Source organism: Canis lupus, chromosome 20 (assembly GCF_003254725.2).
Source record: "Canis lupus dingo isolate Sandy chromosome 20, ASM325472v2, whole genome shotgun sequence".
NCBI classification, from domain to species: Eukaryota; Metazoa; Chordata; class Mammalia; order Carnivora; family Canidae; genus Canis; species Canis lupus.
The window spans coordinates 25,692,100-25,708,485 of NC_064262.1; the positions used below are offsets into that span (position 1 = coordinate 25,692,100).

The following is a 16,386-nucleotide window of genomic DNA, read 5'->3' on the forward strand; positions in this document are numbered from 1 at the left end:
GATCCTGGGATTACGCCCTGAGCTAAAGGCAGACACTCAAACCCTGAGCTACCCAGGTGTCACAAGTTTTATTTATTTAAGTAATCTCTACCCCTAATATGGGGTATATGAAAACCCTGAGATCAAGAGTTGCATGCTCTTCTGAGTCAGCCAGGTACCCCAAGAGTTTTATGGTTTTAAGTCTTATATTCACATCTGTGATACATTTTGAGCTAACTTTGTGTGTAGTGTCAGGAAAGGTTCCAACTTTGTCCTTTTTGCATGTATATATAAAATTGTCCCAGCACCATTTCTTGAGAAGACTCTTTTTTTTTCCCATTTAATTGTCTTGGTACCATTGTCGAAAACCAAATCTAGAAGAATTTTGACATACTGTCATGCTGTCCTTACTTCCTACAAAATGTAGGTGACTGATGTAATACTGTGCCTGATAATAAAATGAATGGTTCCAACAACCCCTTTTGTCTGAAACTTTTGTTGTCCAAGGGAATCAATATCTTGCAAGAATGCATTCCAGGTCAAATAAGGGGGAGATAGAGAACCAGAGTATCATAATATACCAACAAAAATCCATCAAATGTGCCAGGAAATGTGAAATAGGAATTAATTTTGAGGGTTAGCAAAAGAACAGTGATGTAGAATAAGCATAAACAAGCCAGCTGTGGATGAGCTGTGTTTCAGTTTTTGCTGCAGATCTCTGCAAGCCTGAGAGCTTGCATCGGGGCCAAGAGATGCAGAGAACAGCAGATGAATTTGGCTGTGACCCCGTTGGATGTGCCCTGATCTACACCATTCTCATTTCCACAAATAAGGTTGTCTCAGGTCTCAGCTAAGAGGCAAGTCAGCACTTCTCTTTGAATAGCACCAAAGCCCACCATGTTGGCTGCTGCCTCAGAACCCTGGAGACTTCGGCCATGAAATGAATTCAGATATTTTTATTACCTTTTGTTCTTTTAAAACTTTTTTATTGAACACTAGAATACACAAGATATAGAAAGTGCAGTAATATTAAATACAGCTCCGTGACCTTTGAACCTGAAGCCATCCCCCAGATTGAGATCTAGAAGTACCCCCATAGGTTCCTTGGTGCTTCTTTCTACTTGGTGCTCTCTCTAAAGAGGTCACTGCCGTGCTGGCTTCTATTACCATACATTTTTTTGCCTGCTCTTGAGTTTCAAATAAGCAAAAACTGTATACTGTATATTCTTTTATGACTGGTTTAACTTGTTTAACAGAATATTTGTGAGATATATCCTTTTTGTTGTATGTCTCATAGTCATTTACTATTGCTTGTGTAATATTCTATTGTATGCAAATACCATAGTAGATTTATTCATTCTTCTATTCAAAGGCATCTGGGTAGTTTGTAGTGTGGGTTTATTTTCAATAAAAATTCTGTATTTATTCTTGTCGGAGTGTTTTAGTAGACACAAACGCTCATTTCTTTTGTGTATTTACATAGGTGTGGAAAAATTGGGTTGGATGGTTGGTAGAAGACACAGCCAAATGGAGTCTGATTTTTGATCTTTTCCTTTTTACATCTCATGTTTGAGCTCTTTGGCTCAGAGTGTGTGTTTGCATCCTTAGATATGTGTAGGCCAGAAAGAGGACAGTAGAAGAGGAATCGATAGAGGAATAAAGGAATAGAGGTATGGGGTAAAATATATTAAAGGAAGATAGTGAAAGAAGTGGGAAGACCTGGAGAGAATATAATTATGAATTGGGAACATGAGTTTTCAATCTGGATTCAAAACTCTGGCTCTGCCATTTATGTCCTAGCTATTTAGCTTTGGGAAATTTACTTCACTCCTGAGACACGTTTTTGTAAAATGGAACTAATAATATAAACACTTGGATCATAGGGTGATTGTGAGCAGTATATGAAGCACTGCCTAAAAGAAACAACTTTTTATCAAGAGCTTCCTATGTACTAATCACTGTGCCAATGGAATTAACTAATTTAATGCTGATAGCAACCCATGAGCTCTGTACTGTCACTTTCCCAGTTTTCCCAGTTAGGAAGCTGGAGGTCTGAAGAGACCAGGTTCCAGGGGCCCCCCAGGTCCCCCAGCTGGTAAGTTAGTGAGTAGACTGAGAACTGTGATTGCAGCGTGTTGATTGCAGAGACTGGGAGGCAGACCTGACATGAAAGAGAATGTTCTTGCTTATAGACATAAACACGTGGGAACTGCAGTGGATATGGCTGGATCACATATGCAAGAGTGATTCATCCAGGATTTTCTAGAATAGTTCAAGAAGGATCACTGATTCACTGGGGTGAAGGAAAAAGGAAGGGTGGCAATCCCTTCCCATATATATAGCTTTGTCTTCAAGGCAAGGCTTTGAGTTTCTTTCCCGGCATTCACTAGAAAATTTCGCATTGAGGTGGTGCTGAGTAGCCCAGATCCACCACTAATGTCTCAAGTCCTTTGTCCTGTCCTGTTCATGAGTCTGGTCCCAGGTGAAAGGGTCTTCCTTATTCCTCTCTGCACCTTACTCCACCTGCCATATTTCTTTCAGGCTGTGCTGGTTTGGCTGGTGGCCACTTGTTCCCCGCCCCCGAGATCAAGTACTTGCCTACTGGGAAGTACCAGGATCCCCTAATTATTTTGTCCCCTTTCCCTGCTGCAGTTGCCATGTTCTTTTCTCTCAGTGCTGTGCTCTCAGCGGGATGGATCCTCCGTGTCACACAGTCCCCATAGCAGAGCCAGTCAGGCATGACACAAGTGCTTGAAGAAAAAGTTCTGGCATTCTCTCCCCCTCCAGTCTCAAACCTTGTGAGTCCCACCCCAGGCATCCAGTGTTACCAGGATGATCATCAGTTCACACCTATAGGAAGGTATAAAAGCATAAAGACCACAGACTTTTTATTTCTTTATTTTTTTACTAAAATGGCAGTCTCCCTTATGCACACAATCCTGTTCTTCCCTTCCTTTCCTCCTCCTCCTCCTCCTTCCTGTCACCTTTCCACCTTCTTTCCCACCTGTCCTCCCTAGACATCCTTACTCTCTCCCTTTCTTCCCTCCCCTTCCCCCCTGCACCGCCACCTCAGGGCTGCTTCAGTCCAGTCATCTTGCTGGGGCCAGGAGGTATAAAGATGCATTGAGATATTGCCCTTACCCTCTGGAAGATCAGGGTCTTGTGGGAAGATCAGAATGTGAATACAAGCATACGTTTGACACATTGCATGTTCATTAGACATATTGTGTGTTCAGTTCCGGATCACTCCAATAAAGTAAGTATCATAATAGAGCAAGTCGAACGTAAGTTTTTTCTTGGTTTCCCAGTGCATATAAAAGTTAGGTGTATACTATACTGTAATCTACTGAGTGTGCAATAGCATTATGTCTAAAAAAACCATGTAAAGACCTTAATTAAAAAACACTTTATTGCTAAAAAGTGTAACCACCTGAGTTTTCAATGAATCATAATCATTGATCACACGTCACCATAACAAATATAATAATAATGAAGAAGTTTGAAATATGCAAGAAATTACAGAAATATGACACAGGTGACACGAAGGGAGGGAGTGGCTGTTGGAAAAATGTCACCCATAGACTTGCCTCATGCAGCGTTGCTGCAAACCTTCCATTTCTAAAAATGCAGAGCTGCAAAGCCAGTAAAAGGAATATGCTTGCACTTGATTGTTACAGAGTTCCCCCTCATTCACTTGGATTGAAATTGAGGAATCAGTGGAGGCCCAGAGTGTCTACCCCAGTGTTGAATTGACCTTGAGCCTTGGAAATTTATATATATATATATAAAATATATAATTATATAATAATTATAATATGTATTATATATTATATATATTTATTTGTTTATTTCAGGGTTCAGGCAGCCTATTAAATTCCATCTAGTCCCTCCTTTCCATATTTGTTTACCGATCATTACAGACATTTGTCAACATTATAGACGTCTGTCTACAGTATAAAGAAATAAACGCTCAGCATCCTTGATAGAATAAATAGCTCTAAGAGGCATTGTACGTAATGAAGAATGCCTCTCCCAACCTCAGAAATGGCTTGACTCATGGCAAGAATAGCAGTTAGTGACTCAGTCTATGAAGGCTGGTACAGAATACAGCACAGATTTCATTTTATGGGTTAAAGAATAGGCAAGAGGTACCGAATGCTCACTGTGTGCCAGGCCTTATACCAAAGCTCCGCATATGTCTCTCGCCCTTGCTTTCTCATGACAGTGCATGGAGCCGGCAGTACTAGAACTGCTAAATTGAAGAGGAGGAATTTGAGGTATCAAACAGTGAGAACCTTCATTTCGGCTCAGCACGGTTAGAGATATATATTGAATGCTTCTCCATGCCAGGCTCTGTTGCAGCCCTAAGAGTATATTGGTTAAAGAAACAGACAAATAGTCTTGCCTTTGGATACTGTAGTCTAGCAAGGGTAAGCAGGTAGGGTAAGACAGTTGGTAAGCTATCAATTGGTAATTATGAAGTACATTAGAAATTGATAAGGGTTCTGGAAAAAGAGTAGGGTCAAGGCATTGAAAATGCCCGGGGTGTAGTAGATTATAGTATTCAATTTTTATTTTAAAGATTTCATTTATTTGCCAGAGAGAGCAAGTAAGGGGGAGTGGCAGGCAGAGGGAGAGGGAGAAGCAGGCTCTCCACTGAGCAGAGGGCTTGATCTCAGGACCAGATCATGAGAGAGAGAGAGAGGCAGAGACACAGGCAGAGGGAGAAGCAGGCTCCAGGTAGGGAGCCCGACGTGGTACTTGATCCCAGGACTCCAGGATCATGCCTTGGGCTGAAGGCGGTGCTAAACCGTTGAGCCACCCGGGCCTGCCCCCATGAAGGCAGATTCTTCACCAACTTAGCCACCTGGGTGCCCTAGTAGATTATAGTATTAAGTGGGATAGTCAGAGTGGGCTCATGGAGAAGTCAAGAATTCAGTAAAAACATGCAAAAATATTTAAAAGGCCATTCTGTCCTATAATCTAGCTAAAAGGGTTTAAGAACTCAACGAGTCTTTGTCAAGCTGGGTGATGGCAGGATGGTCCATCCTGTCACCCAGGCCCCTTGATGGTTCGTAGTTTTTTTTTTTTTTGGTTCGTAATTTTTTTTGAGGGAGCTCAGTCCTCAGGAAATGATTAACTGCTCAAGTGAATGGTGTGGACCGATTTCCAGTGGCGTTCGGAGGAGGAAAGACTGGATGTCCCCGAATGCTCTCCAAGTGATAGATGCTAAGTGCACTGTGTGTGGGGGCCCTGTGGCTGATACATGGACAGCCTGACAGGTTTTCCCACAGTACGGAGACTGTCTCTGGGAAGTTAAATGAAGAAGTGATTAAGGGCCTTGTCTTTGGGGTCAAATTCCCTTTGGAATTTGAGTGCTACCATTCGATGTTTGGTGTGTTCCTTCACTTCTTGGAGATGTGCTTTCCTCCTCGGTAAAATGGGAATATTAAGCCGAACGGCTTGTTGTTGGGTTGGTATAAGGATGGTTAACATTGTGGAGTGTGGAGTCTGCCACACGTCCTACCAGTGGTTGCTATTGTATATCCTGGTCTGTGGGATGATTTGAGGTTTGGCCTCAAGGTAGGGCTTATGGGCCTGATGGCTGAGGTAACAATTCTTTGCACAAAGACTCCCAGGCCTGGGCCAGGTGAGATGCCTGTGGTAGGAAGCCACTGGCATTTCCCACTTCTTCTGACACAGGGCCAACTTTCCAGAACAGCATATGGACCAAAAAAACCTATGGTGATTTTTCTCAGCAGGAAGATTCATAAACAAATGACAGGGCAGGGAGGAGTGGCTTCTAGACTCTTGATAGATCAGCAGTTACATGGAGTCACCCCTGGGATAGCCATCTGTTTTCCTCTTGCCCACACTTGCCATATCCCAAGTCTCCAACCAGAACAGAATTCCAAAAGTGCAAGTAAAAGGCAGAGGCTCTGGGGGCCACCTGCAGGGCAGCCTGACCAGGAGCTGCTTCCTGTGGAGCTTATTCATGCCCTTGATGCTGGGTGGGTCTGGGCTGGTGATGCAAACAGGACTTGGTGGATCCTAACTATTTAGGAATTATTCCCTGATTGATTCATGCATTCAGGAAACACTGGTGCCAGCAGTGTGCCTCCTGCTATCCACTGTTATGCCTGTGGCCAGGCAGACAAAGCTAGTGGCGTCATAGGCCCTGTCCTCAGGGAGCTTTGTCACCATCAGGTAGTGGTCGTTCAGGATAGCCGGTGGGGGGGGTGTTGATTGGATAAGGATTAACACTCAGGCCTCACCTTGGGCTGGGTAACTTTCATTCTTTGTTTTTTAAAATATTTTATTTATTCATGATAGAGAGAGCCTGATGTGCGACTTGATCCCAGGACCCCGGGATCATGACCTGAGCCAAAAGCAGATGCTCAACCACTGAGCCACCCAGGTGCCTGGGCTGGGGAACTTTCTAAGCACTTTGTACAGATTGCCATTTAACTATCACAACAACCCACAAGTTACCTAAATAACTCACCCAAGGGTGCACCCGTTTAGTAATGGCCACATCAAACATCCCAGAAATCTGAGTTTTCAGTTGTTCCTCGAAAAGATCTGAAGATGGGTAGACACTCCTGGTCTTCGGTCCTGCCTGGTGAGAGCTAGGAGCCCTTGAGTGGCTCGCTGCCCATCCTGTTGGTTGGCCACAATCCCCATCATGGACTGTTCCATAATGTCTTACCCTCTCACCTGTTGTGCTGACTACCTAGCCTCTTCCACAATTGGTAAGCAACCCCAAGTTAGGTCATTTTTCTAGTTTATTTGATGAACATGGTAGCACTCCACCCTTAGAAAACAGCCAACCTTAGGAAAGAAGTAATGTACACACACCTGGAGGGAATGGAGAGGCAGGGAGGGGCACTTGTAGAGGGGAAAGGGTTTTTTTATTGTTGTTTGTTTATTTATTTATTCATGAGAGACACAGAGAGAGGCAGAGACTTAGGCTGAGGGAGAAGCAGGCTCCCCATGGGGATCCTAATGTGAGACTCCTTCCCACGACCCCAGAATCATGATGCTCAACCACTGAGCCACCCAAGGGCCCTGGTCATTTTGCTTTTAATGTAATGATCACCAGGTAGGTTAGCAACACTCAGTACAGATACGAAGGAAAAAGAGGAGGAAGTATGCATTCATCCTCCTCATCATCACTTTTACACTAAGTGACAACTAATAGAAAAAGCATTTCACCATGCCAATGGCAGTAATACGCAGTTTATGAATGAGGACAGTGCGTCTCAGGCAGGGTATAAAACTTACCTAAGGATATGTAACCGTGATGTGACACGCAAGGCTTTGGTTCTAGAGCTGCCAGTTATGAAAGTCGATGCTCTGCAGCAAGGTGCTGTACCGAGCACTGGTTTTCATGGAATAGTTAATTCTTTTGCTTTCTACATTATGTTGTCTACTCCAGCACATTCTATATAATTATAGTATAATCACAGTTTTTTAATGCTGTCAGAGTATTTTTTTAAATTCAGGTAAAATTTAGACAACATAAAATTCACCATTTTAATCATTTTAATGTATACAATTCAGTGACATTTAGTACATTCCGTTGTGCAACCAACACGATTCTTTAGGTCTAGAACAATTTCCTCCCCACAAAAGGAAATCCCATAACCATTCATGGCACTTCTCCTGATCCCCTCAACTCCTTGCCTCCTAAGAGGCACTAATTCATTTCCTCTCTCTATGGATTTGCCTATTCTGAGCATTTCATATAGATGGAAACGTAGAATATGTCGTCTTTTCTTTTTAAAAAAATTAAAAAATTTATTCATGATAGAGAGAGAAAGAGGCAGAGACACAGGCAGAGGGAGAAGCAGGCTCCGTGCCATGAGCCCAACGTGGGACTCGATCCTGGGACCCCACAACCACGCCCTGGGCCAAAGGCAGGCACCAAACTGCTGAGCCACCCAGGGATCCCTATGTGGTCTTTCTATTCAGCTTCTCTCACTTGACATCATGTTTTCCTTTCCTTTTTTTTTTTTTTTTTAAGATTTTATTTATTCATGAGAGATGGACAGGCAGAGACAGAGGCAGAGGGAGAAGCAGGCTCCCTGTGGGGAGCCAGATGTGGGACTTGATCCCAGACCCCGGGATCACGCCCTGAGCCAAAAGCAGATGCTCAACCACTGAGCCACCCAGGGTCCTATAGCACTTGAATTTCTACACAATGCTATGAAAGGAGGTACTCTGGTAATCTCCACTTTTACCAAGGAAGTGCAAGACACTCAATTGCTGAGCCATCCAGGCGTCCTGAGGGGAAAGGTTTAGAGGGGATGCCCAGGGTGCAAACACTGTCTTGGCTCTGTGAACATGCAAACCATACCCAGTATCTCTTTATGTTCCTTGGGTTCTGAGCCCAAATTACACAGGTTATTCTGATGGGACCTGGTTTCTCAGCTGGCTCTTCTAAATCCCAGCTTAGGGTTCTTACTCCCTTTTCCCTTTATAGTTTCCTTTCTTCCTTACCACCCTTTTTTTTTTTTTTTTTTTTTAAAGATTTTATTTCAGGACACCTTAGTGGCTCAGTGGTTGAGCATCTGCCTTTGGTTCAGGCCGTGATCCCGGGATCCCGAATTGAGTCCCACATTGGACTCCTTGCAGGAAGCCTGCTTCTCCCTCTGTCTGTGTCTCTGCCTCTTTCTCTGTGTGTCTCATGAATAAATAAATAAAATCTTTAAAACAAATAAAGATTTTATTTCTAAGTAATCTCTATACCAAACGTGGAGCTTGAACCTACTTCCCTGAGATCAAGAATTGCACGCTCTACTGACTGAACCAGCCGGTGCTCTGGTTCCTGCCTTTTTTAAAATTTAAAAGAATTGTTCATTTCCGTGCTCCTGGGTAGCTCAGTCGGTTAAGCGTTTGACTCTTGGTTTCAGCTCAGATTGAGATCTCGTGGTTGTGGGATTGACCCCTGCATTGGGTTCCACACTCAGTGGAGTTTTGGCTTTAGATTCTTTCTCCCTCGCCCTCTGCTCCACCCACATGGGGTGGGTGCTCTCTGTCTACCTCTCACATAAATAAATGAATCTTTATAAAAAATTGTTCATCACATTTTTAAAGAAAAAAATAGAAAATTAAAAAAAGATGGAAGACAGCCACATCAATAATCCCTCCTAACCACAACTTCTTTCCATTTGTATTATACTTTCATTAGTTATAAAATATATTTTATATAAATAAATATAAAATCTATATTTTAATATATTCACATTACCTTTATATTAAAGTATATGATTGTGTTCTAAAAATTTAATTAAATAATAGTGTTTCAAAACTTGTTTCTCTCTTAATATTGTATCATGAACATCTTTCTACATTCACAGCTGCATTTGTGGTTTTAAAAACTTAGAGTGCTCTGCTTTTTGGTGTACCATTAGTTCCTTAGTCACAGTGTAGGATATTTCCAGATTTTCATATTGGCATATATCCTAAATGATTTATTTGATATATTTTCAAGGAGAGAATGGTTCCATCAAAGGGCAAAGAATATAAGCCTATACTGGCTCAGTTTGTCCTGCTTTTGATTTTTTAATAAACATTACCATACATATCCTTTTCTATATATGTGTATGACAAAATTACAGGTGTACTTATCCAAAGTATTGAAGGGAAGTGCTGCTTATGTCTACCATTATGATAATGGTGAACATTTGTATGTATTCCTTAATCCCTGCCAGCCTTCCAAATTAAAAAAAAATCGTTATTTTCCTATTTTTTGCAGCTTTAGTAAAATATCCATATTGAGCCTGTAGTTTGAACAGTGACTGAGTAAGTGGGACTTTCACATTAGTCCAGTATTTCCAGTAAATCACCATGAAAAGCCACCTGGTTCTCCCCCAGATATTCTGCAGGGACATGACAGGGTAAGGACGCAGAGTATTTTTGCCTCCTTCATTCTTCATCTTCTCCTCTCCATGGTGAATCGGCTCAAGCTGGGAAACTAGAATGAAAAGCCCTATTTTTCTCAATTCTGATATGCAGCTCGCTCTGCAGTGCCAGATGTGGCTGGTCTAGCACTCTGCATGTGCCCTGGGCTCTGACATCTCGCTGTGGCTGATGGTGGCTGGAATGGTCCATCTTCACTTTCCTATCACAGCTGTTGCTTTCATAGTTGGTGAACAAGGTAGAGAAGCAGGCTACCTCCTCCTCCTGCTCACGGAAGCTGTCCATTCTGACCATTACTCAGGGGCAAACTACCCTGAACAGCACCAAAGAGAAAGAAGAGCCTAGAGTCTTCAGAATGAAGTCAGCATCACCCCACACAGATCTTTTAACCTTTGCTAGAAAATTCATATTTTGACATCTTGGTGAAGCACCTTCCAGATTCCTGTGTGTGTGTGTGTATGTGTGTATGTGTGTGTGGACATGTGCAGCTGAGTATAACATTTTTCCTTCATAAAATAGGATTATGCTGAACATGCAATTATGTAATCTTTTTTTAAAATCCACATTCTTTTTTTCTCATTAAAGATTTTATTTGAGAGACAGATAGTGACAGAACACAAGTGGGGTGGACAGGGAGAAGAAGACTCCCTGCTGAGCAGGGAGCCTGGGCTGGAGCCCAGGGCCCCAGGATCATGACCCAAGGTGAAGGCAGATGCCCTACCAACTGAGCCACCTAGGTGCCTGCACATTATTTTTTCATGTCAGTATTTGTTGAAAGTTCATTCATTGATTCATTCATCTTTGGTAACTTGTTTAAAAATTGAAAAAGACATTTTTTCCACTGTCATTCACTTAGTACTTGTGGGAGATACAGACTGTAATAAAAAAATCATACCAGTGAACGTGACAGAACACCAAAGGAAAGTTAATTGAGTACAGCAGAGGGGTCCTGATCCCCAAGAATAGGGTTTACCACTGTGGTATTCTGAGGACTACAATGTAGAGGTTGAATTGCAATGGGAAAAGGGGGTCTGTATCTGTTTTTATAGTTCTAGAATATTCCATTTGTGGATATGTTATACATTATGTAACAAATTATTTGGGGCGCTAATTTTTCCCCCAGTTTTATTGAGGTCAAAGAGAACATTTAGATTATTGCTGAGTTTTCATTCATTTCACTCATTTTGATGGCTGGATTTGAGGATTTGAGCTTCTGGTGTAGCAGTGGAGTGGATTTGCCTGAGTTTACCAGCCTTCTTGTATGGCTCCCTGGTCTTCAGTGGTTTTGTTGGTTTGTTGTTTGTTAAGTTTTTATTTATTTATTTATTTTTTTCGAGAGAGGTGTATTCAGTGTTCTAAATCTGCAAATATTAGGCTGGGCTATATATACACAAAGGTAAGTGACCTGCCAAGGAATTACACTACGGAAGTGGCTACCCTTTTGGGATATTGAGACCAAACAGGTGCACTGGGGCATACTACCAACTGATCCATAGAATATGCCATTGTTACTTTTTGCATTTATGAATTTACTCATATGACACTGAGTCCCTACTTATGCCAGCTAGTGTGTTAAGGGTTGAGAATGTGAAGTTGAAGAGCTCTTAGCCTCTATTCTCCAGAAGCACATAGGAGATGTGGACATGCCGAGGTAATTTGCTATATAATAAATAGTATTCCTATACTGAAGGAGTGAACCTAGTCTGTTCTTGTTTTTCTTGGAGCCAGAGTACATGGTGACCAGCTCCACATGGGCTTCTCAAAGGAGATGGTGGATGAACTCATCCTTGAAAGCTAATCAGAATTTTGTCAAATAAAGAATTTGGGACTGTCTGATAGAAGGAATTCTAAGGGTACAGATGTCAAGGATTGAGGAGGTCTGGTGATGCCTGGTACTTACAGAAAGTAGTGGGCACATTATTGGCTTTTTGTGGGATATGGGCTTGGAGAGTATTTTGGGGTTGGACTGGGGAGACCCTGATCCCATTCTTTAAAGTCAGGTTTCATGTTGTGCATGATGGGGAGAGAGTAGTCACAAATTTTATTATGTCAGGGTAATGTTAGCTGCTGAACTGATGAACTCCGAAGCCTCTGTATCTTCATGTAACAGAAGCTAATTTCTTCTTCACAAATGTCTAGAAGGATTGTTTCTAACTGACAGGTGACTCTCTTCCAAATAGTGATTCAGGGCCCTAGGTCTGTCTAATTTTTTTCCTCTGCCATTTTCAACATGTGGCTTCCAAGTCACTTTACATATCTGCAATAAGCTGATGGAAGAGGAGAGAACATGGAGTATCATGAAATTTTTTTTATACGTCAGGCTGAGAAATGGCTTTCTTTCACTCTGCACAAATTTATTAGCTAGAATTCAGTTTACTGGCCCCACCAAGCTGCTCGGGGGCACCTGCAGAATGAAGTCTAGATGTGTTGCCCGTGATAAAGAGAATCCGCATAGCTGACCCTGCTACGTTGCTATTTTAGACAAGTGAGTTGTGGTGGTGATGATATTAAGAATGATCTAGAGGAGGGGGAGCCCAGAGACAGGGAGGGAAAGGGGAGCAGGGTGAAGGCATGAGTAATTCAGGTTAGGCTTTACTGAGTGCTCCCTCTGTGACAGGAGGTGTTAAGTGCTTCAGAAGCATCAGCCCTGGGAGATATCTCCTCATTTTCCAGCAGAAAAACCTGAGCTGAGGTGTAACTTGCTGAGGATGGGAAGGTCCAGGATTTAACCACTGTGAGCAGACTCTCGTGAGGCATCCCTTTCTGGAAATGTGGGAGGGAATAAAGGAGCCGTGTCTGAAATGAGGTGGCCAGCACCTCATTAGACTAAGGAAAAGAGAGGAATAAGAGATGAATCATGTGTCAGACTTGGGAGCCTAGTGGTGCCAGTTTCTCTAGACACAGTATCTCATGTGTGACGTTTGGGCCCTCTCCCAGTGCCTGGCCCTGATTTAGCATGTGGTTTGCACATTCCTGTTAACATCTTGATAAATGCTTCATAATAGTTTTTATTGGTTGCTCTGTACTGGTTGTTAAAGTAAAGTTAGATACACAGTTTAGGTGGGCACAGTCCCTGTGACTTAGGCCTTGACTCATGTAGGTTTGTCCTTGTGTGAATGTTTTGTCTCCCCTCTACAAGCTCCCACTCACCTTCCAGGCTGAGAGCAGATGGCCCCTCACTTTGAAATTTTCTGTAAATTCTTTGGGCAGAATTCATTTTCCCTCTTTGTTCATGCTGTATGGTTAATGCTATTTATTTATGATGAACTATTCTAGAGTCTGTTTCCCCTATTAAGGTATTATCATCTTGTTTCTGGGGGTTTTATACCAGAGGGGTTAGAATAGAGGTGATATAATTTTTGTGTTGTTTTGTTATTTTTATATTTGAACATACAAAATGGGGGTGGCAAACACAGGGAGGTGATATAAGAGTGACACTGATCTGGCTGAGAGAACTGGTGGGGTGGTGGCTGCACAGAGAGTACATACCTGGTCTATGAAATACTCAGGATAAAAACAAAAAAACTGGGACACTTGGGTGGCATAGTTGGTTGGGCAACTGACTCTTTGTTTTAGCTCAGGTCGTTGATGTGGCAAACAAAGGCAGAAAAGAAATTATTAAGTTTCCTTACTACTTATAGCCCACTGACAAATCCTTGAAGCAGGCAGAGTGACATTCCTTTAGGGACTCAACTTCCTCCATGTTGATACTTTGCTAAGGGCAAAAGCAATCTTGGTCCAACCCCCAGGACCTTGTAAGTCTACTTTAACATATATTCCTTTGAAAACTTCTTTTATTTCTATCCCCCAAGATACATGTTGGCAATCATCCCCCAAGCATATGACCCACTGATAAACATTTGAAGGGTCTCATGACTCAGGTTTTATTAGACAGTAATAAATGATCTTTTCCTAAGAATAGTTAGCCCCCTCAAGGTCCTGGATACTTTGCTTCCAAAATTCGTTAGAGACTTAAACTATCCCTAACCCCTTCCAACTTGAAAGTATATAATGGGACACTCATGACCCCAGTGCAACTCTTTCTGCCCAAGGGTCCTGTCCTTGCACTTTAATAAAATCACCTTTTTGTAACAAAGATGTCTCAAGAATTCTTTCTTGTCCTTTTAAAAAAAAAAAAAAATTTTTTTTTAAATTCTTTCTTGTCCTACATCAGTTGTGATCTCAGAGTCTTGAGATTGAGCCATGCATGGGGCTCTGTGCTCAGCATGGAGTCCGCTTGGAGATTCTCTCTCCCTCTCCCCTTCCCCTCTACATTCTCTCTCTCTCTCTTCCTCCCTCCCTCTCTAAAATAAATAAATAAGGGCACTTGGGTGGCTCAGTGGTTGAGCATCTGCCTTTGGCCCAGGTCATGATCCCGTGGTCCTGGGATTGAGTTCCCCATCGGGCTGCCCGCAGGGAGCCTACTTCTTCCTCTGCCTATGTCTTTGTGTCTCTTTCTTGGTTTCTCTCATGAATAAATAAATAAAGTCTTAAAAACAAACAAATCTTTAAAAAAAAAAAAGCCCTGAAAAACATGGTATTGGCAGGTAATATATTTACAAGGAGTATGTTCATTCTCCGGGTTTGTCCTATGTGACTTGTGATAAGGAATATAGCTTATTGGAGAAATCTTTGAAAACAAGGAGCAGCATAGAGAGATTGTAGTCAGGTCTTTCTCTGTAGCTGAAAAAACTATAGTAAGGGGAGCTTGCTTCCTGTTGCTTTTAAAATAAAGGTGACACCAGCCCGATGGTCACAGGGCATGCTGTGACCGTGTCACATCCTCAGACATGCCAACCGTCATTAAAAGGACAACGTGTGTCACATTTATTTGAATTCTGTGTTACTTTAGAGGAAATGAGAAATGAAGGGAAAGTAATGATTGTTTGCTACTTTGAAATGGCTCAAAGAGTATATTTGTCATACCAACCTAGAAAGGACAGTTTCATTTCTTAAAGGAGTTGACCAAAAGGGAAGAAGAGGGAACAGTTTTCCCTGTAAGTCTACCATAGTACACATCCTGCTTTTAGCCCAAGAGGACTTCCCTTCAGTGGCCCTAGCTGCCCTTAGGGAGGGCAAACTTGTGACAGGATCCTAGAGGGACCTTCCCTGTGGCACCTGGCTGAAGATGCCATTACCATGGCAAATACTCTTGGCTCCTGTTAAAAGATTAGTACCCAGAGATCCCTGTGGCCTCCCCCGAGGACTTCTCCCTCATTTGAATTAGTGTGGAGGGAGGGAAAGGTGGTTCTGTCAGTATGTGCCTACAATTTCTGGAATAAGAACTAAATAAAGTGCCATATTTAAGCCAGAGAACAAACCACCTGGCACATAGCCAGCATCCAGTATATAGTTGATATCCTCCTGCCTGTGGTAAGAATTTCTTGCTGTGTAAGTCAGAAGACTCCAGCTGTATTCATGGGGGATGCAGAGAAATTTGGTGTTAGCTGATTCACAAGTGAACATGTATTAACTCGGAAATAATAATATAAGTCAATGAGAAAATAGGCTTTGATTTATTGCTATTTTAATTCATATGCAGTTGGAGATGATATATTTGCATAAAATAATTCTTGAAAATTGCACATCGTCTCATGCCATGTTATCACAGATGAGGAGTTTCTTGCAGAAATAAGAAGAGCACGCCCTTAGTGGTTTTAAAAAGCAGAGGTTTAGGGTCACAATGCAGTCCTCCTTCCCCTTTCCTCTTCCCAGAGGACAGAGATAGTTACAGTTATATCCCAGGAAGAGATAAAGAGTACAAAGGAATTCAAGGTAAAGGAATTTTCAGTTCCTGCTGGGAGGAAGCAGTGATTTAGTTTTCTCTTATTAGAACTTTGTAAATCCTGGTTCTCATCTTTTCGAAAATTTTAATAGCATTACCCAGCCAAGCATTCCCACAAATCTATAAGATTAAAAATTAGTTGAATGCAGCAGAGACCCATTGATGTATTATTCTCTCTGTAACAGCTGGCCTGTGTTCTAGATGTGAGTCACAGAACTTTTTCCTAATCACACTGTTGAGCTCTGTAAATTATAACATCGCTTCATATCATGTCAACATGGAGCAGTGAGTTCTTTCTGAAGTCATCTGGAAGCTTCTGTGTCATGAATTTTTGTTCTATAGTAAGGATCATATTTATGCTTAAGCCATTATTGAAACATGGTGTTTGTTATCCCCATTTTAGAATTAGTATTGTTGAAAACAGTAGAGTTTGATGATTTTTTTTTTTCAACACCCAATATGGGACCTGTACTCAGGACCTGGAGATTCAGACTCACGTGCAGTAGGGACTGAGCCAGCCAGCCAGGCACCACACAGGGATCTTTATTAGTCACTGAAATGTTGTCCTGAGGCCAATTCCCTCCTGCCTTTCCTTTCTATCTCCTTTTAAAATGCCTAAGGGTGTTTTCAGGTTTGTGCCCCACCCCCCAAAAAAGAATGGCAAACCGGTGAAGCAGGAACTGTCTCAATCTGTCTCA

At 42.1% G+C, this 16,386-nt stretch overlaps 1 protein-coding gene across 18 annotated transcripts in view; it reads left to right on the plus strand.

The window, feature by feature from the left end:
• The window catches only part of MAGI1 (membrane associated guanylate kinase, WW and PDZ domain containing 1), a 641,003-nt gene that overhangs the window by 160,028 nt on the left and 464,589 nt on the right, over positions 1-16,386 (plus strand). The gene's annotated exons all lie outside the window — the stretch shown is intronic.